General features: G+C 44.3%; 1 protein-coding gene across 1 annotated transcript in view; it reads left to right on the forward strand.

The window, feature by feature from the left end:
- The first annotated feature begins 3,976 nt into the window (after positions 1–3,976).
- The window catches only part of HK3 (hexokinase 3), a 176,252-nt gene continuing 154,191 nt past the window's right edge, over positions 3,977–26,037 (forward strand). The window contains 1 exon segment of the mRNA XM_040406681.1: positions 3,977–4,070. The gene's annotated coding sequence lies outside the window, so the exon portion shown is untranslated.

Below are 26,037 nucleotides of genomic sequence, written 5' to 3' on the forward strand. Positions count from 1 at the left end.
GATGAAGCGCATAAGAAGCGCGTACTCGCGACCGCTGTATCCCTTTGCGAACCTGCCCTCGTGCGTACGCACGGACGCATGATTGACTCAGCGCGAGTATGCGAGTGCGTGGACCCAGATGCGGAAACGGAAGTCGCAGGAGACACCGGAGACAACCCTGGCCGCGGCGTCTTGTCACTCGCCTGGCCACTCTGTCCCCGGGACTCCGACGGTCCTCCCCTCAGATGTCCACGCGAACGCATCCCCGCACTGGCTCGCAAAGGGGTCAGCGCTGGTGCATCAGAGACACGCATAACCTGTCCCGCAACTCCACGAGGACCCCTCTTGGTTCCCCTGGAGTGCAAAGCAGGTGAGGATCTTACAATGAGCATGTCTTGTGTATATATATCTGTGTATGTAATGTGTATAAATGTATTATATATATAAAGTTCTAAAAACAAATCACGTTTTCCCCCATCAATCTGCATTGAATCCCCCTTAATAAAAAAAAGTTAGCGAATTTATTAAAAAGGAAAAACAAAAATTTTGCATGAACATAAGTATTCAGACCAACCAAGGCATGAGGAGAAAAGAACTGCCTGTAGAGCTCAGAGACAGGATTGTGTGGCGGCACTGAAGGTTCCCAAGAAACTTAAATGGAAGAATTGTGAAATAACAGGACTCTTCCTAGAGCTGGCTCTGGCCCACTAAACTAATTGGGAAAAAGGGACTTGGAAAGAGAGGTGACCTGGAACTCTCGCAAAGATCCTGAGTGCAGATTGGAGAATCTTCCAGGTCAACCACCACTGCAACATTCCACCAATCTGTCCATTATAGCAGAATGGCAAGAAAGAAGCCTCTCCTCAGTAAAAGACATGTGAAACTTTGCAAAAAAAAAAACACCTAAAGGACTCTAAGACTGTGAAATAGAAGATTCTCTGCTCTGATAAAACCTAGTTTAAACTTTTTCGTAGCTATGATAGATGATCGAATTGTTTGCAATTCATTGGCAATTGAATTTAGTATTATTAGACATCACAATTGTCGTGTACTCGTTAATCATTTACTTTCTAGGTCTATTACACAGTCCGATGATTGCTCATGGAGGTGTGCTACACCCAAAAGTGTTTAAAGGGACTCTGTCACCATTTTCTAACCCCCCCCTTTTAAAAGTATTGTTCTCTCCATGGCGCCCTTGTGATTACAAAGGTGTTGTTATAACATAAATTCGCCGTCTCGTTTTGATAAAAATACCTTTTATCTAACCTGTCAATCTTGTGGAAAAGGTGCCCAGGGCGTTTCTGAAGGTCTGAAGCTGCCGCCCGCCGCCGCCGCCGTTGGTGCCCAGCTCCTCCCCTGATCCTTTCAGCGCCGCCTGAATGTAAAGAAATCCGCCTCCGGCTCTCGCTCAGTGCCCCCTCCTCCTTTTCAAAGATCCCGCGCGTGCGCACAGGCCTGTGCCTGATGCGCCCGTGCGGACATTTATAATCAGCCTCATTGAGCGAAGTGCGCATGCGCGCACTTCGCTCAACCTCCTCATAAGACGAGCACTGCAGCCAGCCACTCAGAGCCTGCGGCTCCATACAGCGCTTGGCAGGCTCTGAGTGGCTGGCTGCAGTGCTCGTCTTATGAGGAGGTTGAGCGAAGTGCGCACATGCGCACTTCGCTCAATGAGGCTGATTCTAAATGTCCGCACGGGCGCATCAGGCACAGGCCTGTGCGCACGCGCGGGATCTTTGAAAAGGAGGAGGGGGCACTGAGCGAGAGCCGGAGGCGGATTTCTTTACATTCAGGCGGCGCTGAAAGGATCAGGGGAGGAGCTGGGCACCAACAGCGGCGGCGGCGAGCGGCAGCTTCAGACCTTCAGAAACGCCCTGGGCACCTTATCCACAAGATTGACAGGTTAGATAAAAGGTATTTTTATCAAAACAAGACGGCGAATTTATGTTATAACAACACCTTTGTAATCACAAGGGCGCCATGGAGAGAACAATACTTTTAAAAGGGGGGGTTAGAAAGTGGTGACAGAGTCCCTTTAACCGCATCTCCCGTGCAGTCGTTAATGAGCGGCAAACAACTACTTATTAGAAGTACTGATATCCGTGCGATGAGTGATATTTTGTTAACATGCTGAAAGATCACGATCACCAAGAATTGAACGATGCTACGATCGTTTAAAACTATTAGACGTAACTAGAGATGAGAGAAGTATTGAAAAATTCGATTTGGCTGCTTTGCCAAATTTTGCCCAAAAATTCGTTTTGTAACAAATTACTACATCACGAAGCGCATTTCTCTGTAAGTAGCGGGGGCAATGACAGGGAGCGGCGATAGTGCCACTCCCATCATTGTACCCCTCAGTTTCCAGGTTCATAGCTGATTTCGGTATCTGATATAAATATTGCAATGTTTTTTAAACTAATAAAAGCAATCTTGATTGAAGATCTAGCGCGGCCCGTTTGGTAAAGTCATACGTCACGGAAGCAACAGTTTTTTGTGTGAGATCTTCAATCTGAGATGGTGGTGGACGGCTCTTCTCGCTCGAAGGGATGAGGTAGAGTATGAATATTTTTTTAACCGCCATTGAGGGGAAAATTTTTTCGCTAGGCCACGACCACAAAGCAATTCTGCTTCGTGGCGAATCTAATTTTCCCTGAAATTCGGATCGAATTCACTCTGTGGGAGTTTGAGGTTGCTCACTACTTGATAGTGTAACAATTATTGCTTGATCTGAACGATATAAAAGAGTTAGTACGATTGGTCACTTGGTGTAATAGGGCATTTAGAGTTTATCGTGGATATGCGATTTTCGTGTTGATTGTTTTATCACTTGTCTTCTGTAATCCATGTCAGTATCATGTCAATCATCTACCTTTCCAATCCTAGAATAACCAGTGGTGGTCAGTGAAATAATCTTATCTTGCTATTACTTCAGACAGGCTGTCTTCTCACTAAGGCTACTTTCACACTAGCGTTTTTCATTTCCGGCATAGAGGTCCGTCACAGGGCTCTATACCGAAAAGAACTGATCAGGCATACCCCCATGCATTCTGAATGGAGAGTAATCCGTTCAGGATGCATCAGGATGTCTTCAGTTTCAGTCATTTTGACTGATCAGAAAAGAGAAAACCGTAGCATTCTACGGTTTTATCTCCGGCGAAAAAACTGAAGCCTTGCCTGAATGCGGATCTGGAATTTTTTTCCATAGGAATTGTATTAGTGCCGAATCGGCATTCAAAATACCGGAATGCCGGATCCGTCCTTCCGGTCTGCGCATGCCGCAGACTTTTAAGGTGAGGAAAATTAAATACGGATCCGTTTTTACCTGATGACACCGGAAAAACGGATCGGTATTGCAATGCATTTTTTCTTGACTGATTCAGGCATTTTTACAGACTGTTCAGGATCCTGATCAGTCTGAAATAATGCCTGATCAGTCAGAAAAATGACATGCCGTTTTCAGCTACGGAACTGCCTGCCGGAATCAAAAGACGCAAGTGTGAAAGTAACCTAAGTATGTGCTAATTCAGACTTGATAGAAAACCTTTTTTTATGGTTGCTGCTACACTACAGTACCTTTTTGTGTTGGAGTTATTTTAGCTTATAAAAAAACACCATTGATAACCTTTAGTTTTTTTTACTAGTGTTGTTTGGAGCCTTTTAAAAAAAAGATTTTAGACCTACATTTGTTTAATTCTATGTGAAAAAGTGTTTTTCTCAATTGTCTGTGCATTTTTTTTAAGTGTCAGAATCATGGGCATCAACATTTCCATAGAAGCCTTTGTAATGTTCTACAAAGATATAAATGCTGTGCACATCTCTCATTTAGGTGTGAATTATTGTTCAGTTCTTCATCTCTAGATATGTTCTGTGTAGCAGATATTAGCATGTGTACACGCTGCCTAGGTATTTCGGTTTGTTCCTTGTGTTGGTGCCAGGGGCAGGAGTGGCCCATTGCGGGAGGAGCAATGCATTGTAATGCATAGAGGGGAGGATGGCATTACATGGAGGGTGTGTATGAGTGAAAACATTCATGATGAAAGAAACAGTCTGCTAGTGCCTAGTACGAATCACAAGACACCTCATTGTAGGTATGTATCAGCATTGCAGGTGTTTAACTTTTCTTTGCTTTCCATGATATATTTTGCATTACTGAGAACTGTTTATTGCATGTGTATAGTACTTTACTGTACATTTTATACTTTCAGCTTGTGCATATGAATCTAGCTATGTGCAAATCTATCTATCTATCTATCTATCTATCTATCTATCTATCTATCTATCTATCGATCTATTGATCTATCTAGATATACAATATATATTAGTATCTGTTTATCTATTTTCAATATGCTTTTATATTTTGTACTGTTACATTTTTACTTGTCGGTCTTTCTTTTCAATGTTTTCTTATGCTTTGTGCTAAATTCATACCACGTCTGTTTTGCATGTCCTATACATATAAGAGTAAAAATATCACCAATACATACATCAATATGCTTGTAATAGCCAAACATATGCCAGCGAAATGTCCTTTTGGCATATTTGTGGCCATTATTGTCATATACGTGGAACAGATGTTCTGCACAATGCTCCAGATAAATGTAATTACTAACTTCAGTATGAACCTCGTTTTAAGCTTTACGTACATCCTAGATGCATATCAGCTGCGCCTGTTAATTCCATCAGGAAAGGCTGACCATCAAATGTGTATGGGAGCTTCCCAACTCTTCCCCGATAGCAGCTGTTGGAGGACAGAAGGATTCTGAAGTTGGAATTCAACATGCCTCATCTTTTGGTACCTGGAGTGATAATCCACCGCCAGAGATGTCTAGCATGTGGCAGGCGCAGCACTATGAAGTGCCTTTTGCGCTATGGCATTAGAAGAATTTTGATATCTCTAACTTTTTAGTCCAACCAGACTGTTTGTTACTCTGATTCTTCTAGCACTGTTCTATGGAAACAGTAGGTTTAAAGAGCACACCAAATGCTTGAAATAACTTCTTTAATAACTTCAACCTTTCTTCATATATAACACTGCCGCCTCCGCAACAGATAGTCCATGTACATAACACCTGTTGAAAAGATATCACAAAATGGCGATATGCATAAGATGATGGTTCAACTGTTCAATCTTGTCATTCAACATAAAATGATGGATATATTTCTCTCTTGAATATCTGTACTCTCACTTTAAGTTATTTAAGCACTTTATGATCTCTCTGAGAGGTATATCTGAGGTCTAACTAATAGTTCACTTGCTGAATTTGGCCACAATTTTCAGTATGCAGTAACTACAATATAATCGTATTCAGCGGCTCACCTTGCCTCTTCACAATTCTCTTCTGCAGTAACTATTTGCAGATTGGTTGAGTATGATCTGGTATGGTTGTATGCAATTTTGATTGCAATATGGAATTTGAATTTAAATTGTGAACTTTGTAGTTTGCAATTGAATTTGGTGGAACTGTAAGTAAACACACATAACTTGTTCAGTATACAGTTCTAATCACTATATTAACAGTAGGAACATTTTATAACTGTTTTAACCACCTCAGCCCCTATAGCTTAAACACCCTTAATGACCAGGCCACTTTTTACACTTTTGCCCTACACTACTTTCACCGTTTATTGCTCGGTCATGCAACTTACCACCCAAATGATTTTTACCTCCTTTTCTTCTCACTAATAGAGCTTTCATTTGGTGGTATTTCATTGCTGCTGACATTTTTACTTTTTTTGTTATTAATCGAAATTTAACGATTTTTTTGCAAAAAAATGACATTTTTCACTTTCAGTTGTAAAATTTTGCAAAAAAAACGACATCCATATATAAGTTTTGCTCTAAATTTATTGTTCTACATGTCTTTGATTAAAAAAAAAATGTTTGGGTAAAAAAAAAAATGGTTTGGGTAAAAGTTATAGCGTTTACAAACTATGGTACAAAAATGTGAATTTCCGCTTTTTGAAGCAGCTCTGACTTTCTGAGCACCTGTCATGTTTCCTGAGGTTCTACAATGGCCAGACAGTACAAACACCCCACAAATGACCCCATTTCGGAAAGTAGACACCCTAAGGTATTCGCTGATGGGCATAGTGAGTTCATAGAACTTTTTATTTTTTGTCACAAGTTAGTGGAAAATGATGTTTTTTTTTTTTTTTTTTTTTCCTTACAAAGTCTCATATTCCACTAACTTGTGACAAAAAATAAAAACTTCTATGAACTCACTATGCCCATCAGCGAATACCTTGGGGTGTCTTCTTTCCAAAATGGGGTCACTTGTGGGGTAGTTATACTGCCCTGGCATTCTAGGGGCCCAAATGTGTGGTAAGTAGTTGAAATCAAAATGTGTAAAAAATGGCCGGTGAAATCCGAAAGGTGCTCTTTGGAATGTGGGCCCCTTTGCCCACCTAGGCTGCAAAAAAGTGTCAGACATGTGGTATCTCCGTACTCAGGAGAAGTTGGGCAATGTGTTTTGGTGGGTCATTTTTACATATACTCATTGCTGGGGTGAGAGAAATATCTTGTCGAAATGGACAACTTTGCCATTTTTTTATGGGACAAAGTCTGGCAGGGGACCAGATATTATCTCACCCAGCATGGTATATGTAAAATGACCCACCCCCCCAAAACACATTGCGCCAAGCTTCGTCTGAGTAGCGGCGATACCAGAGGTGTGACACTGTTTTGCAGCCTAGGTGGCGCAAAGGGGCCCACATTCCTTTTATGAGGGCTGGTTGAGACATTGGTATCCCAGACTTCTTCTCACACTTTAGGGCCCCTAGAAATGCCAGGCAGTATAATACCCCACATGTGACCTCCATTTTGGAAGAGACACACCAAGGTATTCATTGAGGGCATGGCGAGTTCATAGAATTTTTTTTTTTTGACACAGAAGTTAGCGGAATTGATTTTGTATTTTTTTCTCACAAAGTCTCCCTTTCCGCTAACTTGGGACAAAAATTTCAAATCTTCATGTGACTCAATATGCCCCTCACGGAATACCTGGGGGTGTCTTCTTTCCGAAATGGGGTCACATGTGGGGTATTTATACTGCCCTGGCATTCTAGGGGCCCTAAAGCGTGAGAAGAAGTCTGGAATATAAATGTCTAAAAATTTTACGCATTTGGATTCCGTGAGGGGTATGGTGAGTTCATGTAAGATTTTATTTTTTGACACAAGTTAGTGGAATATGAGACTTTGTAAGAAAAAAAATATATATTTCCGCTAACTTGGGCCAAAAAAATGTCTGAATGGAGCCTTACAGGGGGGTGATCAATGACAGGGGGGTGATCAGGGAGTCTATATGGGGTGATCACCCCCCTGTCATTGATCACCCCCCTGTAAGGCTCCATTCAGACGTCCGTATGTGTTTTGCGGATCCGATCCATGTATCCGTGGATCCGTAAAAAACATACGGACATCTGAATGCAGCCTTACAGGGGGGTTATCAATGACAGGGGGGTGATCAATGACAGGGGGGTAATCAGGGAGTCTATATGGGGTGATCACCCCCCTGTTATTGATCACCCACCTGTAAGGCTCCATTCAGATGTCCGTATGTGTTTTGCGGATCCGATCCATGTATCAGTGGATCCGTAAAAATCATGCGGACGTCTGAATGGAGCCTTACAGGGGAGTGATCAATGACAGGGGGGTGATCAGGGAGTCTATATGGGGTGATCACCCCCGTCATTGATCACCCCCCTGTAAGGCTCCATTCAGACGTCCGCATGATTTTTACGGATCCGATCCATGTATCAGTGGATCCGTAAAAATCATGCGGACGTCTGAATGGAGCCTTACAGGGGAGTGATCAATGACAGGCGGGTGATCAATGACAGAGGGGTGATCAGGGAGTCTATAAGGGGTGATCACCCCCGTCATTGATCACCCCCCTGTAAGGCACCATTCAGACGTCCGCATGATTTTTACGGATCCGATCCATGTATCAGTGGATCCGTAAAAATCATGCGGACGTCTGAATAGAGCCTTACAGGGGAGTGATCAACGACAGGGGAGTGATCAATGACAGGGGGGTGATCAGGGAGTCTATATGGGGTGATCACCCCCGTCATTGATCACCCCCCTGTAAGGCTCCATTCAGACGTCCGCATGATTTCTACGGATCCGATCCATGTATCAGTGGATCCGTAAAAATCATGCGGACGTCTGAATGGAGCCTTACAGGGGAGTGATCAATGACAGGGGGGTGATCAATGACAGGGGGGTGATCAGGGAGTCTATATGGGGTGATCACCCCCGTCATTGATCACCCCCTGTAAGGCTCCATTCAGATGTCCGCATGATTTTTACGGATCCGATCCATGTATCAGTGGATCCGTAAAAATCATGCGGACGTCTGAATGGAGCCTTACAGGGGAGTGATCAATGACAGGGGGGTGATCAATGACAGGGGGGTGATCAGGGAGTCTATATGGGGTGATCAGGGGTGATCAGTGGTTCATAAGGGGTTAATAAGTGACAGGGGGGGTGTAGTGTAGTGTAGTTGTGTTTGGTGCTACTTTACTGAGCTACCTGTGTCCTCTGGTGGTCGATCCAAGCAAAAGGGACCACCAGAGGACCAGGTAGCAGGTATATTAGACGCTGTTATCAAAACAGCGTCTAATATACCTGTTAGGGGTTAAAAAAATCACATCTCCAGCCTGCCAGCGAACGATCGCCGCTGGCAGGCTGGAGATCAACTCTCTTACCTTCCGAGTGGACACAGGCGCGCGCGTTCACAGGAAATCTCGCGTCTCGCGAGATGACGCATATATGCGTGACTCTGCGCCAGGCTGCCGCCTCCGGAACGCGATCCTGCGTTAGGCGGTCCGGAGGCGGTTAAATACCTATTTTGGCCTCTCTGCTTCCATAAAACACAGCTCTTAGTGGAGTGATTGGTCAGCTTCTCTCCTCTGATGAATAATGATTCCAGCAGCTCCCGCTAGGGGAATTTCCCACACAAGCTGTGTGTGAGGCTGGCTGTAATTGGTCAAAACTCTTGCTGTGTGTGAGGCTGGCTGTGATTGGTCAAGACTCCTGCCCAGCAACAACAGTTTAACTCTATGCTTTCTGTTGTTTCTGCTGTGTCATTGAGCTTACCTTACATTCATATAATGACTCTTAAAGGCATATTATCTTTTCTGCTTCTGTGAACACAATATATAACAGTTTTATGACATCCAAACATGAAGTCACAGTAAATAACTCTGCTTTTGTCTTTAACATATAAACGTAGCAACTGTATTAAAGGGAACCTGTCACCGTGATTTTCTGTATAGAGCTGAGAACATGGGCTGCTAGATGGCCGCTAACACATCTGCAATACCCAGTCCCCATAGCTCTGTGCGCTTTTATGGTGTACCTGAGATGAGTCCTGTCCCTGAGATGACTCAGGGACTCATCTCAGGTTAATTTGCATATGTATCAAATAATTTTTTTTTTACACAATAAAAGCACACAGAGCTATGGGGACTGGGTATTACTAGTGGCCATCTAGCAACCCATGTCCTCAGTTCTATACACAAAATCCAAGTGACAGGTTCCCTTTAAGGTTATTGGCAGGTCTGGCTGTATAAACATATAAGCTATATTAGCAACCTAGGACAGGTCTTAGCTGGCCAGCTACACTCCCACCAAAATTACCTATAATTCTATGTTCTCAATGGTAGGACTTAAACATGAATTGAGGAATTTTCCATCAGGTTCTCAACTCCCAAGTGTCTTTTATCACTCTCAAGTAGAACAACTAACTTCTGTATAGAACGTTCCAACTTGAGTGGAGTAGTGAGACGTTTTCCTTTTTTGTCAAGTTTTGAGTCTCCTATTTGTAACAACACTCTTCTTACTAGTCTATCTTCATCCTTTTGAACTTCTAGAACTTTGGCCAATTTACATTGACTTCTAGGTAATTCTTCTTCTTTTACAGTATGTCACCAACTTTGACATTTCTTCTGGGTGTTTGCCATTTACTTCTTAGCATAAGATTGGCTAAGTACTCTTTCCTCCATGTATTCCAAAACTGATCTGATAGATATTGAACTCTTCGCCATCTCCTTTTAGCATATAAATCTTCTTTAGTGAACTTACCAGGTGGTGGCTGTATGTAATTAGACTTAAGGTGAAGTAGATGGTTGGGAGTTAAAAGGTCCAAACTTGTTGGATCGTTGATGTTATCAACTGTAAGTGGACGACTGTTAACAATAGACATTACTTCATAGAACAGGGTCCTAAGTGGAGCATAATCTATTCTTCCGGCGTTCTTTTTCAACACTGAACTTAAGACATTTCTTACAGTTCTGATTTGTCTTTCCCAAACTCCTCCTGTATGGCTTGCCTGTGGAGCATTCATATGAAAATCACACTGTTTCTCTAACAAATACTCAGTTACTTTTTCTTTATCAATCTCTTTTAGAGCTTTCTTCAATTCATTCTTTGCTCCGACAAAATTAGATCCTTGGTCAGATCTAAGTTCTCAGACAGTACCTTTAATGGCTATGAAACATCTCAAGGCGTTAATGAATGTGTCAGTTGACATATCTTGTAACATTTCCAGGTGAATTGCTCTGGAGCTTAGACATGTAAATATTAGTCCATATCTCTTGTACTCCTTGCGGTTCTGTTTGGTGATGAATGGGCCAAAACAATCCATTCCGCTATAAAAAAAATGGTGGTGATGGGTTTACACGATCTGCCGGTAAATCTGCCTTTCTTTGCTCTTCGGTAGGTCTAGGTGAATTTCTGCAGACTACACATTTACTTATATACTTTGCTATAACTTTGCTTCATTTAACTATCCAGTAACCACCTTCTCTTAAACAGCTTTGAGTAAAGCTTATTCCTTGATGCAAGGATTTGTTGTGGCAGTGATCAATAATCAATCTTGTGAAGGTAGAGTTTTTGGGTAAAATTGCTGGATGCTTCACTCTGCTAGGTAAGAATGCATTTTCCAGTCTTTCTTCCACCTTCAGTATACCATCCTGCAGAACAAGATTAAGCTTGTACAATGGGTGGTTGTTTGGAAGCCTTTTAGGTTCTTGACTAATTCTCTTCAACTCTTCACTGTAGAATCTCTGTTGAATGAGTCTTTCATTCTTGCCTCTACATTCAATGATTCTTTCATTCTGATTCCCATTGACAAACATTGAATTCGAGCTACTACATTTATGACTGTATTCCATTTTGAACATCTGGCTAGTCTTTCCAGTATGTCATCTTGACACTTGTCAGCAGTGCTCAATGTTTGTACAACTTTTACTTCTGGATCACCCATAGACAATTCTGTGTAACCATTCCTTTTCCCAAAGGAACTCTGGGCCTGCAAACCAATTAGAATTTTTCTATTCTGTTACATTCAGGCCTCTTGAAGCATGATCTGCTGGGTTATGCTTTGTGTCAATGTGATGCCAATGTTCCGGATTTGTTATTTCCCGAATTTTCTCAACTCTGTTGGCAAAAAGAGATATCAAATTTTCGAGCTTCATTGTTTATGTATCCTAGGACATCCTGCCTAAAAATATTCTTCATCTATTTTCAATTCCAATTCTTCTCTCAGAAACTTGCTTACTGATGCTGAAACAACGGCTGCTGTCAGTTCAAGTCTTGGTATTGTATTAATACTCATAGGTGCAACTCTGGCCTTCCCCATAACCAGGGCACAGTGTATCTTTTCTTCTCCTATTACTCTGATGTAGGAGCACTGACCATAACCATAACTACTGGCATCTGAAAATTGCTAAAGTTCTATTTTCTTGTATTTTCCAAAATCGCGAGGTGCAAAACATCTGGGTATCCAAACTTCTCTCAAATTTTGCAAGTATCTTATCCAACTCTCCCACCTTGGCTTAAAATTTTCAGGCATTGGCTCGTCCCATCCCAACTTCTGTCTGCATAATTCTTGTAGTATTTATTTTGCTCTGAGGATTACTGGGGCCAAGAATCCCAATGGATCATATATAGAAGCCACTTCGGAAGGAATGGTGCGTCTAGTTGCATCTTTCTCTCCAATAGATACTTCAATAGAACTCGTCATTCTCTACATTCCATCCCAATCCAAGTACGTTCTGAACTGGAAGATGATCATAATGTTACGATCAGTGTGGGAAGGGGGGAGAACTCCACACTGTACACAGGAGTGAAGGGGAACAGTAACTGGGCCTGGAAACTAGGGAAGAAACAGGTCACCTCCTAGACAACCCTGATTCGGGCCCTGACTACCTATCAATATAAATAGACCTTGAAGGTAGAAATATTCATATGCAGTATACCTAGGCCCTGATTTCCCTTTAAGGCCCTGGAATAAGGTTAGGACTAGATACAACCTATTCCTCCCCAGATGGACGAACGGAAGTCACTGTCTCAGGCCCAGATACAACAACAGGGAATATAACAAATACAAACAAACGCGACACTTAACTTCTGTAGAGATGGAAGAATAGGAACACCAGAGACGACCTCACACCAACTCAGCCAAACCCAAATGAAGCTATCTACTGCATAGTCAGAAGGGTGGGGTCAGACTATAAAGGGTAGACGTGATGAGCACTGAGCAACAGCTGAGAAAAGGGAAGTGGTCATTAACCCTATCAACACTAAATAAAGATAAATCAAGGAGGCTGTTAGATTCCTCCACACTCAGCCAGTCTCTCTAATCTCCTGACACCAGTCACCTAAAGGTACCCCCCCTTTTACGGGTGACCTCCAGGGACCCAGGACCGACCTTATCAGGATGGGCTCTGTGAAAAGCCTTCACCAGACGATTCGCATTAACATCGGCTGCTGAAACCTACATCCTCTCCTCTGGTCCATAACCCTTCCAGTGGACGAGATACTGGAGGGATCTATGAAGAATTCGGAGTCCACATTCCTGCTGATTTGAAATTCTAAATTACTGTCCACCATGACAGGAGCATGAGGCAAGGAGGACGGCTCAACAGGTTCGACACATTTCTTCAACAACGACTTATGAAATCCGTTATGAATTTTCAAAGCCTGAGGAAGTTCAAGACGGAAGGCTACTGGGTTAACAATGGTAGTGATCTTATATGGACATATAAATCTTGGGCCCAACTTCCAAGAAGGTACCTGAAGCTTAATGTTTCTTGTGGACAGCCACACAGAATCACCCACTCTCAGCTCCGGACCATTCATATGTCTCCTGTCATCCACACGCTTATACCTGTTGCTCATCTTTTTCAAGTTATTTTGAAATTTCTGCCAAATCGAAGACAAAGAAGAGGAAAATCGTTCCTCCTCAGGAATACTGGAAGTTTGAGAACCAGAAAATGTGCCAAACTGCGGATGGAATCCATATGCCCCAAAAAACGTTGACTTATCAGTGGACTCCTGTCTATGGTTATTAATGGCAAACTCAGCTAACAACAAGAATGAAGACCACTCCTCCTGGTTCTCCGAAACAAAACATCTCAAGTAGGTCTCCAGATTTTGATTGGTTCGCTTCATCTGTCTGTTCGACTGAGGATGAAAATCCGAAGAAAAGGACAATTGTACCCCCAGTTGAGTACAGAACATTTTCCAGAATCTGGAAAGAAACTGAGTCCCCTGATCAGACACCACATCAGAGGGAATGTCATGTAGTTTCACGATGTAAATCGACAAACACCTGTGCAAGAGTTTTGGCATTAGGTAGAGCATGCAATGCTATAAAATGCGCCATTTTGCTAAACCGATCAACTACCACCAGGATCATGTTTTTTTCCCAAAGAATTCGGTAAATCCATGATAAAGTCCATGGACAAATGCGTCCAAGGTCTGGACGGGATGGGTAACAGAAGAAGAGATCCAGAAGGCCGAGTATGTGTCACCTAAGCACGAGCACAGGTACAACAGGCTGACACATAGTCCTCAACACACTTACGCAGCGCGGCCACCAAAATCTGCGTGAGATGAGATCGACAGTGGATCTACTCCCAGGGTGTCAAGCCAAGACAGTACGTAATGTTCCTGAAATACCTTGTGATGTAAGTCTGAAGGAACAAACAATTTCCCTGGAGGACAAGAGTCCAGTGCATCCTCTTGGGACTCCAAGACCTTAGCCTCAAGAGCAGGATATTGTCACGACCGCTATCCCAGCAGCAGTCGTGTCGCACCAGACGGAGGGGAAGGGGGACCCTTATCTATGGATGGGAATAGTATGGCCACCCCTGACTAACCCTAAGCTGGCACCTGTCTGCCCTGATACCCTAGACGGGGTGTGAATCCGTGCGGCGAGCAGGATGCCTAAACCCTCAGTCACCCTAACAAGCCTAGAGTGGGGAAAGGCCAATGGGAGCACTAGTCACCATCACTCATGTCTAGGAGAACAGCAGGGGAAGACAGCAACAAACAAACTATAGCAGAGATAGACTTATCCAGTCACGAGCAGAGAAGGCGATCCCAATCACGACAGTCCACGCCGGACAAGAGCTCCACAGCAACACCATCAAACGATCTCCTTCAAAGGTCAGAATAGAACTGGAAGTAAGGACTATATCTGGCAATGACTGCAAGTGAAACTGAAACTAATATAGTAGCTGGGAGTGGCAGACAGGACTCACCTGAGAAGGATGCCTACAAACTCCCAGTCAGGACAAAAAGGTTCACAAGGCAAAACCCAGATGACATACCCTGAACCATGGAGCAAACTCACAAGCTATCGCGAGTAGCAAGTCGCTGCGACCTTCTCCTCCCAGACCTGTCTGGATAAGTCACAGTCGTGACAGTACCCCCCTTTCTACGAGGGGCCCCCGGACCCTCAAGACCAGGCCTCTCTGGATGGGAGCTATGAAAAGCCCGAATGAGTCTGTCCGCTTTTATCTCTGAAGCTGGAACCCACATTCTCTCTTCGGAACCATAACCTCTCCAGTGCACCAGGTACTGAAGAGAGCGGCGAACATATCGTGAGTCAACAATCTTTTCTACCTGAAACTCAAGACTGCCATCAACAACCACCTGGTGGAGGCGGTAGTGGCAATGGTTCAGGAGGTTCTACATATCTCTTAAGCAGAGATCTGTGGAAGACATTATGGATCCTTAGAGTCTGAGGTAGCTCCAGACGAAAAGCCACCGGGTTAATGATCTTAATTACCCTATAAGGACCAACAAATCTCGGACCTAATTTCCATGAGGGAACCTTCAACTTGATATTTCTGGTAGACAACCACACCAAGTCATTCACCCCAAGGTCCGGACCTTCAGAGCGCCTCCTATCAGCCACACGTTTGTATCTACCACCCATTCTCTTCAAACTTTCTTGCACACTCTGCCACACTGAAGAAAGTGAAGACGCAAATCGTTCCTCCTCGGGAATCCCAGACGGCCCCCCCTCACTAAACGTACAAAACTGAGGATGGAAACCATACGCACCAAAAAATGGTGACTTATCGGTGGATTCTTGACGACGATTATTAATGGCAAACTAAATAAAAATTATTAATGGCTAACGGTAAATAAGATGACCATTCCTCCTGATTTTCGGAAACAAAGCATCTCAAATATGTCTCTAGGTTTTGATTGGTACGTTCAGTCTGACCGTTGGACTGTGGATGGAAAGATGAAGAAAACGACAGATGAACCCCTAAACGAGAACAAAAAGCTTTCCAAAATTTAGAAACGAATTGGGTACCACGATCCGAAACAATATCGGAAGGGACCCCGTGAAGCTTCACGATGTGGTCAATAAAAACCTGAGCCAGTGTGTTAGCATTAGGCAATGCGGCAAGAGCAATAAAGTGCACCATTTTACTGAATCTGTCAACAACTACAAGAATAACAGTTTTCCCCGCTGATACTGGTAGATCCGTAATGAAATCCATTGATAGGTGCGTCCAAGGCCTGTTGGGGATGGCTAGAGGTAAAAGACGCCCTGCCGGACGAGTATGATCTACCTTAGAACGAGCACAGGTAGCACATGCAGACACAAAATTCAACACCTCCTGGCGCCACTTAGGCCACCAGAACCGACGAGACACTAATTCAGAGGTTGCCCTACTACCTGGGTGTCCTGCCAGTGTGGAGTTATGGTGTTCTTTTAGTATCTCCAGGCGTAAATTTTCTGGCACAAACAGTTTACCCGTGGGGCAGGAGGCCGGGGCGACCCCCTGAGCTTCCAACACCCTCCCCTCTAAACCTGAGTGTAATGCAGAGACCACCACCCCCTTTTGCAAAATGGGCTCTGGTACCTCAACATCACCCCCTCCAGGAAAACTTCGAGACAATGCATCCGCCTTAGTATTTTTTGCCCCCGGGCGAAAAATAACGACCACCGAGCCTGTCTAGGGGTGAGACGTTTAGCAGACTCCAGATATAATAAGTTTTTGTGATCAGTAATCACCGTGACGGGATGAACCGCCCCCTCCAAAAAATGACGCCACTCCTCAAAAGCCAACTTAATAGCCAAAAGTTCCCTGTTGCCAATATCATAGTTCCTTTCTGCAGTAGACAATTTCTTCGAAAAGAAAGCACACGGACGCCATTCACCAGGGGACGGGCCCTGAGATAGTACCGCTCCCACCCCCACCTCTGATGCGTCAACCTCTACAATTAAAGGAAGCGAGACATCTGGCTGTACGAGAATAGTGGCCGAGGTGAATCTCTCCTTCAGAGATGCAAAGGCAGTTTTGGCTGCATGTGACCATTTGGAAAAATCGGATCCCTTTCAGGTCATGTCCGTCAGTGGTTTGACCACCAAGGAATAGTTCTTTATAAATTTTCTATAAAAATTGGCAAACCCCAGGAAGCGTTGCAATGCCTTCAGGTTCTCAGGCAGATCCCAGTCTATAATCGCCTGGACTTTCTCTGGATCCATGCGGAAACCTGAATCTGACAACACATACCCCAGAAATGGCAGTTCTTTTACGGCGAACACACATTTTTCTAACTTCGCAAACAATTTGTTGGCCCTTAATATCTGCAGCACTTGTCTCACATGGATCTTATGTGTATCCAGATCCGGGGAATAGACCAGGATGTCATCAAGATATATCACAACAAATCTCCCGATAAGGTGACAAAATGTTGGAATACCGCTGGCGCATTAGTAAGACCAAATGGCATGACCAGATTTTCATAATGCCCTTCCTGAGTATTAAAAGCCGTCTTCCACTCATCCCCCTCTTTGATGCGAACCAGGTTATAGGCTCCTCTGAGATCCATTTTGGAGAACCATTTAGCACCAGCAACCTGATTAAAGAGGTCGGGAATGAGAGGAAGAGGATAGGGATCTCGGATAGTTATCCGGTTTAATTCCCGGAAATCCAGGCAAGGACGTAGGCCCCCATCTTTCTTTTTAACGAAAAAGAACCCTGCAGCCACAGGTGAAGAAGAGGGTCTGATGTGTCCCTTAGCCAAACTCTCCGAAATATAATCTTTCATAGCCTTCCTCTCCGGGCCGGAAAGATTGTATAACCGGGTTTTAGGTAGTTTTGCCCCAGGTAATAGATTAATCGGGCAATCATATGGACGATGAGGTGGTAACCCCTGACAACCCTTCTCAGAGAACACATCCATAAAATCTGACAGAAAGGCAGGTAAAGATGTTACAGAGAGTGTAGAGCACCTACTACTCAAGCAGTTGTCCTTACAATGTTCACTCCACTCCACAATCTCCCCGGCCTGCCAATCCACCACTGGATTGTGAGTCACCAGCCAGGGAAGCCCCAATACCATAGGAGCCGGAAGACCGTCCAGGACATAACAAGAGATATGCTCTTTATGGAGGTCCCCTACCTGCAGATGGATATTATGGATGATCTGAATTAACTCTTTCTGAGTAAGAGGGGAGGAGTCGATGGCAAAAACAGGAATAGTTCTGCGTACCGTTTCCGGAGTAAAACCCAGAGCCTGAGCAAACCGTGAATCCACCAAGTTGACCCCCGCCCCACTGTCCAAAAAGACGGAACAGATCTCAGTCTTATTGCCCGCCTCAACGGTAGCGGACAACAAAAACTGAGACATGCGTATGGAGGAAACGAATACGCCCAGACTGTTCTCCTCCGCACAATCTGGGGACTCTAGTTTTCCGGCGGCTCCTTTGTTTGTGGTCTCTGGGTTCTGAGGGACAAACCTTTACAAAATGACCCCTCCCCCCACAACTAAAACAAACCTCTGACCTACGGCGGAACTTAGGAGGATTCACCCGTCTAGTGGCGCCCCCTATTTGCATTGGTTCGACTGGATCATAACAAACCGATCCCTGCCCTATAGAGGCCTCTGTAAAATTTAATAGTCTCTCCCTGAGTCGTCTATCGATTCTTATGGACAGAGACATAGCAGCCTCCAGAGACCCAGGGACCTCGTATACCGCCAGCGCGTCTTTTAATTTTTCAGACAACCCCTGGCAGAACTGACTCCTAAGGGCCGAGTCGTTCCATAACGTATCAGTAGCCCACCTACGGAATTCGGAACAATATAGTTCAGCAGACCAGTTCTCTTGCCGAAGTCTACGTAGCTTAGACTCAGCCAGTGAGACCCTGTCCGGGTCATCATATACGAGACCCAGGGCTTCAAAAAACTCCTCCACTGATCGTAAGGCCAGAGAGTCTGATGGTAGGGAGAAAGCCCAAGCCTGCGGATCTCCTTGCAGGAGAGAAATTACAATGCCCACCCGTTGTTCCTCACCGCCGGAGGATCTAGGGCGTAACCTGAAGAACAATTTGCAAGCTTCTCTGAAGGTTACAAATTGGTCTCTCCCTCCTGAAAACCTATCAGGTAAAGCCACTTTTGGCTCAGGAGTACCTAGGTTTCCCGTAGCAACGGTGGAACCCAAGGATGGCTGCTGCTGCTGCAGCACTGTTGCTTTTAATTCTGCCACTTCAAGGGATAATCCCTGTAATTGTTTCGCCAAAACCGTAACCGGATCCATAGTGGAACAGAAAAATACAAAGCAAAACAGCAAGCAAAAAAATAAATAAAAGAAATGTCATTTTTTTTTTTTTTAAAAGGCCAGATATACTGTCACGACCGCTATCCCAGCAGCAGTCGTGTCGCACCAGACGGAGGGGAAGGGGGACCCTTATCTACGGATGGGAATAGTATGGCCACCCCTGACTAACCCTAAGCTGGCACCTGTCTGACCTGATACCCTAGACGGGGTGTGAACCCGTGCAGCGAGCAGGATGCCTAAACCCTCAGTCACCCTAACAAGCCTAGAGTGGGGAAAGGCCGATGGGAGCACTAGTCACCATCACTCATGTCTAGGAGAACAGCAGGGGAAGACAGCAACAAACAAACTATAGCAGAGATAGACCTATCCAGTCACGAGCAGAGAAGGCGATCCCAATCACGACAGTCCACGCCGGACAAGAGCTCCACAGCAACACCATCAAACGATCTCCTTCAAAGGTCAGAATAGAACTGAAAGTAAGGACTATATCTGGCAATGACTGCAAGTGAAACTGAAACTAATATAGTAGCTGGGAGTGGCAGACAGGACTCACCTGAGAAGGATGCCTACAAACTCCCAGTCAGGACAAAAAGGTTCACAAGGCAAAACCCGGATGACATACCCTGAACCATGGAGAAAACTCACAAGCTATCGCGAGTAGCAAGTCACTGCGACCTTCTCCTCCCAGACCTGTCTGGATCAGTCACAGTCGTGACAGATATAGGGCAGATATGACTATCCCTTCAAACAAAATAAGACTAGGATCTTTAGAATCACCCCCCCCCCTCCCAGGAAAGCTGCACGACAAAGCATCCGCTTTGACGTTCTTCTTAACCCCAGGGCGGTAGCTGACAATGAAGTTAAATCTGGTGAAAAACAGCGACCATCTGGCCTGCCTTGTATTCAGTTGTTTAGCCGATTCAAGGTAAGCCATATTTTTGTGATCAGTAATTACCGTAATTACCCACCATTCTTCAAAAGCCAACTTAATGGCCAGCAATTCCCTATTACGCACGTCATAATTTCTTTCAGCAGTCAAAATTTTTTTACAGAAGAAAGCACATGGGCTCCATTTACTAGGTGAAAGACCTTGCGACAAAACTGCTCCCACCCCTACCTCGGATGCGTCAACCTCTACAATGAATGGCAGACACGTCCAATTGCACCAGAAAAAGGGCTAAAGAAAAACATTCCTTCACGGAATTCCAGACATGGTCTAAGGGTACCATCTTTTTTTTTTACAAAGAAAAACCCAGCAGCCACTGGGGATTTGGATGGTCTGATATTACACTTTGTCAAGCTCTCGGTGATATACTGTCGCACAGGGCAGTCTTTAATATTGATTAGACCCTGGGCAAAAATTTACTTGGGCCCCCTGGATCCCGCCCTCCCACACCTTAGCAGGCAATCACGCCCTCCACCACAACACACACACAAAAAATCCACACATCTGGTAGAGTACAGTGAATGACTGTAAATACTTCCAGTTCTGAAGACTCTAGCGGCTCAGGATCAGTGCTCTGGGCAGCTGGGCTCAGGCTGGAAGTGGGCACCGCTCTGCAGGAAGGAGACCAGGGCTCGGCTCACCCTTGTGTTACAGTGCACCCGAGCACCCCACAGTATGCAGTATAGCACCCTATAGTATACAGCAACCCACAGTATGCAGTATAGCACCCTATAGTATACAGCACCACACAGTATGCAGTATAGCACCCACACTATACAGTACCCCACAGTATATAATAGAGCAGTATAGCAGTCCACAGTATACAGCACCCCACAGTATACAACACCTCACAGTATACAGTAGAGCAGTATAGCACCTTACCGTATACAGCACCCAAACTATACACGATACTGCACCCCACACTATACAGCCCCCCACACTATACAGCCCCCCACACTATACAGTACAGCAGTATAGCACTCCACACTATACAGCACCCACAGTATACAGTATACAGCCCCCCACAGTATACAGTACAGCAGTATAGCACTCCACAATATACAGCACCCACAGTATACAGCCCCCCACACTATACAGCCCCCCACACTATACAGACCCCCCCACAGTATACAGGCCAACCCACTATACAGGCCCCCCACAGTATACAGACCCCCCCACAGTATACAGGCCCCCCCACACAGTATACAGGCCCCCCCACACAGTATACAGGCCCCCCCACACAGTATACAGCCCCCCACACAGTATACAGCCCCCCCACACAGTATAAAGGCCCCCACACAGCATACAGGCCCCCCACAGTATACAGCCCCACATAGTATACAGCCCCACACAGTATACAGCACCCACTATACAGTAGTTTACAGTATATTAGCATATCAGCCCCTGTCACCTTTTTCTGATGTAATCTTCACAAAAAAAGCTCCACAGTTAAGGCAAACTTCTCCTCCAACACTCCTGATAGGACCTTGATGACCTCATAGCCATGTGACCAGTAATATTGCTAGGTTACTGGTCACATGGTGATGATGTCATCTAAGGTCCTAGATCACAGCTAAGGTCCTAGATCACAGCTGACAGCCTGACACCCGGGGCAGTGGCTAGCAGGACTCAAGAGGCAGCTGCCTTGGGCCCCCCAGGAGCAACTGGGCCCGGGGCAGCTGCCCCTTTTGCCCCTTGGTAAAGATGGCCCTGCTGTCGCATAGCCTTTCTTTCGGGCTCCGAAAGACTATACAAGTGAGATTTGGGCAGTTTAGCTCCAGGAATAAGATTGACGGGACAATCATACTCCCGATGCTGGGGTAACTCCTGGTTACCACTCTCAGAAAACACATCAGAAAATTCGGAAGTTAACGTGGGTACAGTTTTAGTGGTGACCACAGAGAAAGACGCATTGAGACAGTTGTCCATGCAAAAATCACTCCAATTGAGAATCTGTCTCGCTTGCCAGTCGATGGTAGGGTTATGTTTGCTTAACCATGGCAAACCCAAAACCATCGGAGCAGGCAGACTCTCCAACACATAACATGAGACAGATTCCTGATGGAAATCACCCACTCTTAAATGGATGTCATTTACCACCTGCATTTTGGGGTAAGAGGTGCAGAATCAATTGCAAAGACAGAAATGCTTTTCTCTAGTGCACTAGTAGTCAACTGATGAATATGAACAAACTGTCTATCAATCAGGTTAACCCCAGCCCCACTGTCGATAAATACCTAAATTTCCACAGTTTTGGACTCTAGCGCCACCTCGGCAGACAGGAGAAATCGGGTACTACCAGTAAATTACAAAAGTACGTTTTCTTGCTCCTTACCCACACCACCAATAGTAATTTGGGGATTAAGCGTTTTTCTTTTGTTTACACCTTGACGTTGAATGTACGAACAAATATTTACGAAATGTCCCTTTTTTCCACAACAAAAACAAACTCCCTTGATATGACCAGAGCTCTTACCAGCAGTCCCAGGAGTAACTCCCCCCAACTGCATAGGCTCCTCATAAGGCGTAACCACAGGTCAAGATAAAAACTACTCAGGTACTTGGCTGCGTTTTCGTGCTGCAGGTCCTTACTGTGATGTGGGAAAAAAATCACAAATTAAACAAAAGTACTTATCGAAGGACCGCGCTGCTATTCACTGGTAACTGAGCCTCCTTAGCACCAGCACAGAACCATTCCTCCCTCCGGACATGAAAAAAGGACCATCTAGCTACACGAGTTGGCGTATCTTCTCCACAGTAGTTTCCTGTTGGATATCAAGGGATCGCAACCATAATGAAGTTCTGACTTCCTCCGTATATTAGAATAATTTATTATGCTTACAGACGAACACTTGTTTCAAAGCATATAAAAATCACAAACTGCATGCACAGTATCACCTGACCCGGGTTTCGCTTATGCGCTTCTTCAGGAGCGAATATCTTCACTATGCAGTCAGGACCTTTAAAACACTCCCCTAAACCCACCCATTCCCTCATTATCCAATTGCATACAACCCACCACTAAAAATGTCACATATATAAAAATGTATAATAATAATAATAATAAATAAGTTACTCTCATCTATTATCATCTATAAGAACCGCTAAACCTATATAATTTAAGTAATTTCTTAATCTGATCCTATTCCTTTCAGCCAGTAAAGTTTGTACACGGTGCAGATCTCCATTCACTAAAGGTATCTCATCACGTGACCCATCAAATGATGAGGGGCACATGACAAAATACACCCTATCAGCACTTAGACACACCCCTTACAACCAAAGGTCCTTGTATACAGCATGATTCTCCATTCACTAAAAGTATCTCGTCACATGACCCATCATGTGTTCGTCTGTAAATATAATAAATTTATTCTAATATACAGGTTGCAATCCCTTGATATCCAACAGGAAACTACTGTGGAGGAGAGACGCCAACTCGTGTAGCTAGATGGTCCTTTTTCCATGTCTGGAGGGAGGAATGGTTCTGTGCTGGAGACCGCTTCCTTTTTTGACAGTGCGTCCTGAGGGTGAGGACCCTTAGGTCTCCCATTCAGGCGTCTATCCAGATGTACAGCAAGGGACATAGCTGCTTCCAATGCCTAGGTTTTCATGAAAGGCCAACACGTCCTGCAGCCTCTCAGATAGACCCTGACAGAACTGGCTACGGAGAGCAGGATCATTCCACTCCGTATCCGTAGCCCATCTCCTAAGTTCTGAGCAATAGATTTCCGCTGTAACTTCTGTAGAGATGGAAGAACAGGAACACCAGAGATGACCTCACACCAGCTCAGCCATACCCAAATGAAGCTATCTTCTGCATAGTCAGAAGGGTGGGTTCAGACTATAAGGGTTAGAAGTGATGACCACTGGGCAACCACTGAGAAAAGGGAAGTGGTCATTAAACCTATCAACACTGAATAAAGATAAATCAAGGAGGCTGTTAGATTGCTCCACGCTCAGCCAGTCTCTCTGATCTCATGACACCTGTCACTTGAGGAACTGTGACACATAATTAAGATCTACATTCTTCATTGTTGATGCACCTTCAGAGTCCCTGATGGATTCCAGTACCTCTCTGTTGTTTGAGATGAATTTATGAAGGCACAGGTTTTCTCTTGTGCATAACTCTTGGCTTTCTTTCACTAGTTCTATTGAAGATTCTGTGGACTCTAGACTTATGAGACCATCTACATAAAAGTTTTTCTTCAGAAAATTTGCTGCTGATGGGCAATCCTTTTCATTCTGATTGGCCAGGTACTTCATACCATAATTGGCGCAACCTGGAGATGATGCTGCTCCAAACAAGTGTACTTTCATTCAGTATTCTGCTGGCTCTGTATCTGTATCTCTGTCCTTCCACCATAGGAACCTCAGGAAGTCTCTATCTTCATTTTTCACATGAAACTGGTGGAACATCTTTTCAACGTCAAACATGACCGCTACAAGATACTCCAGGCAGAGTGTTTGTAAGATCTGGTCCTTTTAGTAGATGATCATTCAATGCAACACCATCGTGCTTTGCTGAGCAATCAAACACCACTCTAATCTTCTCTGGTTTCTTTGAGTGGTAAACACCTTGATGTTGGATGTACCACACTTCTCCTTCTTTAGGTTGATTATTAACTTTCTCTGCATGTCCTTCTTCGAGGATGCCTTCCATGAATTTCAAATAATCATTCTTTAGTTTGGGATCTCTTCCCATCCTTCTCTTTAAACATTTCAATCTTGCTAGGGCAAGATTTCTGTTATTTAGCAGACAAGGTCGTTCTCTAAAAGGTAAGGGCATTTCAAGATGACCTTATTGATTCTGCTTAATACTTTTTTCTAGAGTGTGTACGAACTTTATGTCTTCTTGCAATACACTCTTTTTTTTAGAACTTATGTCTGCAAAGTGGGATTCAAGGATCTTGATTACTTTTGCTGGACTTACAGTTGGTAACTCTTGGACAGATATTCGATGACACAATCCTGTCACCTGTCTTGAGTTTGCGATCTGCTGTTTTCCTCCAGCAACACCCCATCCTTGATCAGTTTGAACAGTGTAGGGTTCACCCTTTCCTCCTGTGATTATCTTTTGTGGTACCAAGGCTTCGGGACAATCGTAGCCTATCAACAGTCCAACACCAAAGTCCTTCAGCGGGGACATTTCATGAGATATGACAGATTTGTGCTCCCATTTATTGGCTGTTTCACAGGTAGGTATGCGATCTCTATCTAGAGGTATATCATCTTTTGTATAAGCTGGAGGTAGATCTAATGTGAAGTTTGAATGAAGTCCTCTAACTCTGTCCTTTGACCCTTTGCCTGTTCACTAATGTGTCTCTCCCCATCATTGTGCTGAGTTTGAGCTTCACTGGTTCTGTAGCCACTTGTAATTTCTTGCAGATTTCTTGATCAATGAAGGTGACGTCACTTTGGGCATCCAGTAGCGCATAGGCGTATACCTTCTTGTTCCTCCTTTTACGATTTGAAATGCAAACTGGTACAACCATTGATGTGCCGTTGCTTTCTCCTTCCCTCACTCTGCAAGAGAATACCGATACTTCCTTTCCTTCCTCAGTATCTTTAGGTATTGAGGATTTATCTTTCTTTGGACGTTCTTCATGTAGTGGTGTAGGATGGTGTCCTTTGCAAACTCTGCATGTGGACTTTTTCTTACAATCCTTAGTAACATGACCTTTTCTTAGACATCCAAAACACAGTTAGTTATCCAGTACAAATTTTTTCTTTTCTTCTGGGGACTTCTCCTTCAATTGTTGGCACTTGTGTATGGAGTGGTTCTCTCCACAAAACATACATTTGAAGGTAGTCTGAAGATTTGTCGGTTCTGTCTCTCTACTGATCTCAGTAGTGACTTTGAACTTGCTCTCTTAGGTATCTGGACCTTTAGTTGTTGTGTTTGTTGTAAAACTAGTTGCTCTTGCACATCTTATCTCTCCTACAGGCCTTTCTTCTAAGGATTTTAAGACGTAAGATGATGCTACTGGATTACATGCTATCCGTGCTTCCTTATTGACGAACTCAGAGAACTCTTTAAAACTTGGGAAGTTCTTGTCTAGATCTAACTGTTCAGTCACATAGCGATTCCATCTAGAAGCCACTTTTTCAGGTAGCTTGGTTAGCATCCTGTGGTTTTCTAGATAGTCGTTCAGTACTTCTAGACCTTGAACATATGGGATGGCATTGCTGCATGCTTGCAGGAAGTCACCATACTATTGGAGTCTAAAG

This window comes from Bufo bufo, chromosome 1, assembly GCF_905171765.1.
Source record: "Bufo bufo chromosome 1, aBufBuf1.1, whole genome shotgun sequence".
NCBI classification, from domain to species: Eukaryota; Metazoa; Chordata; class Amphibia; order Anura; family Bufonidae; genus Bufo; species Bufo bufo.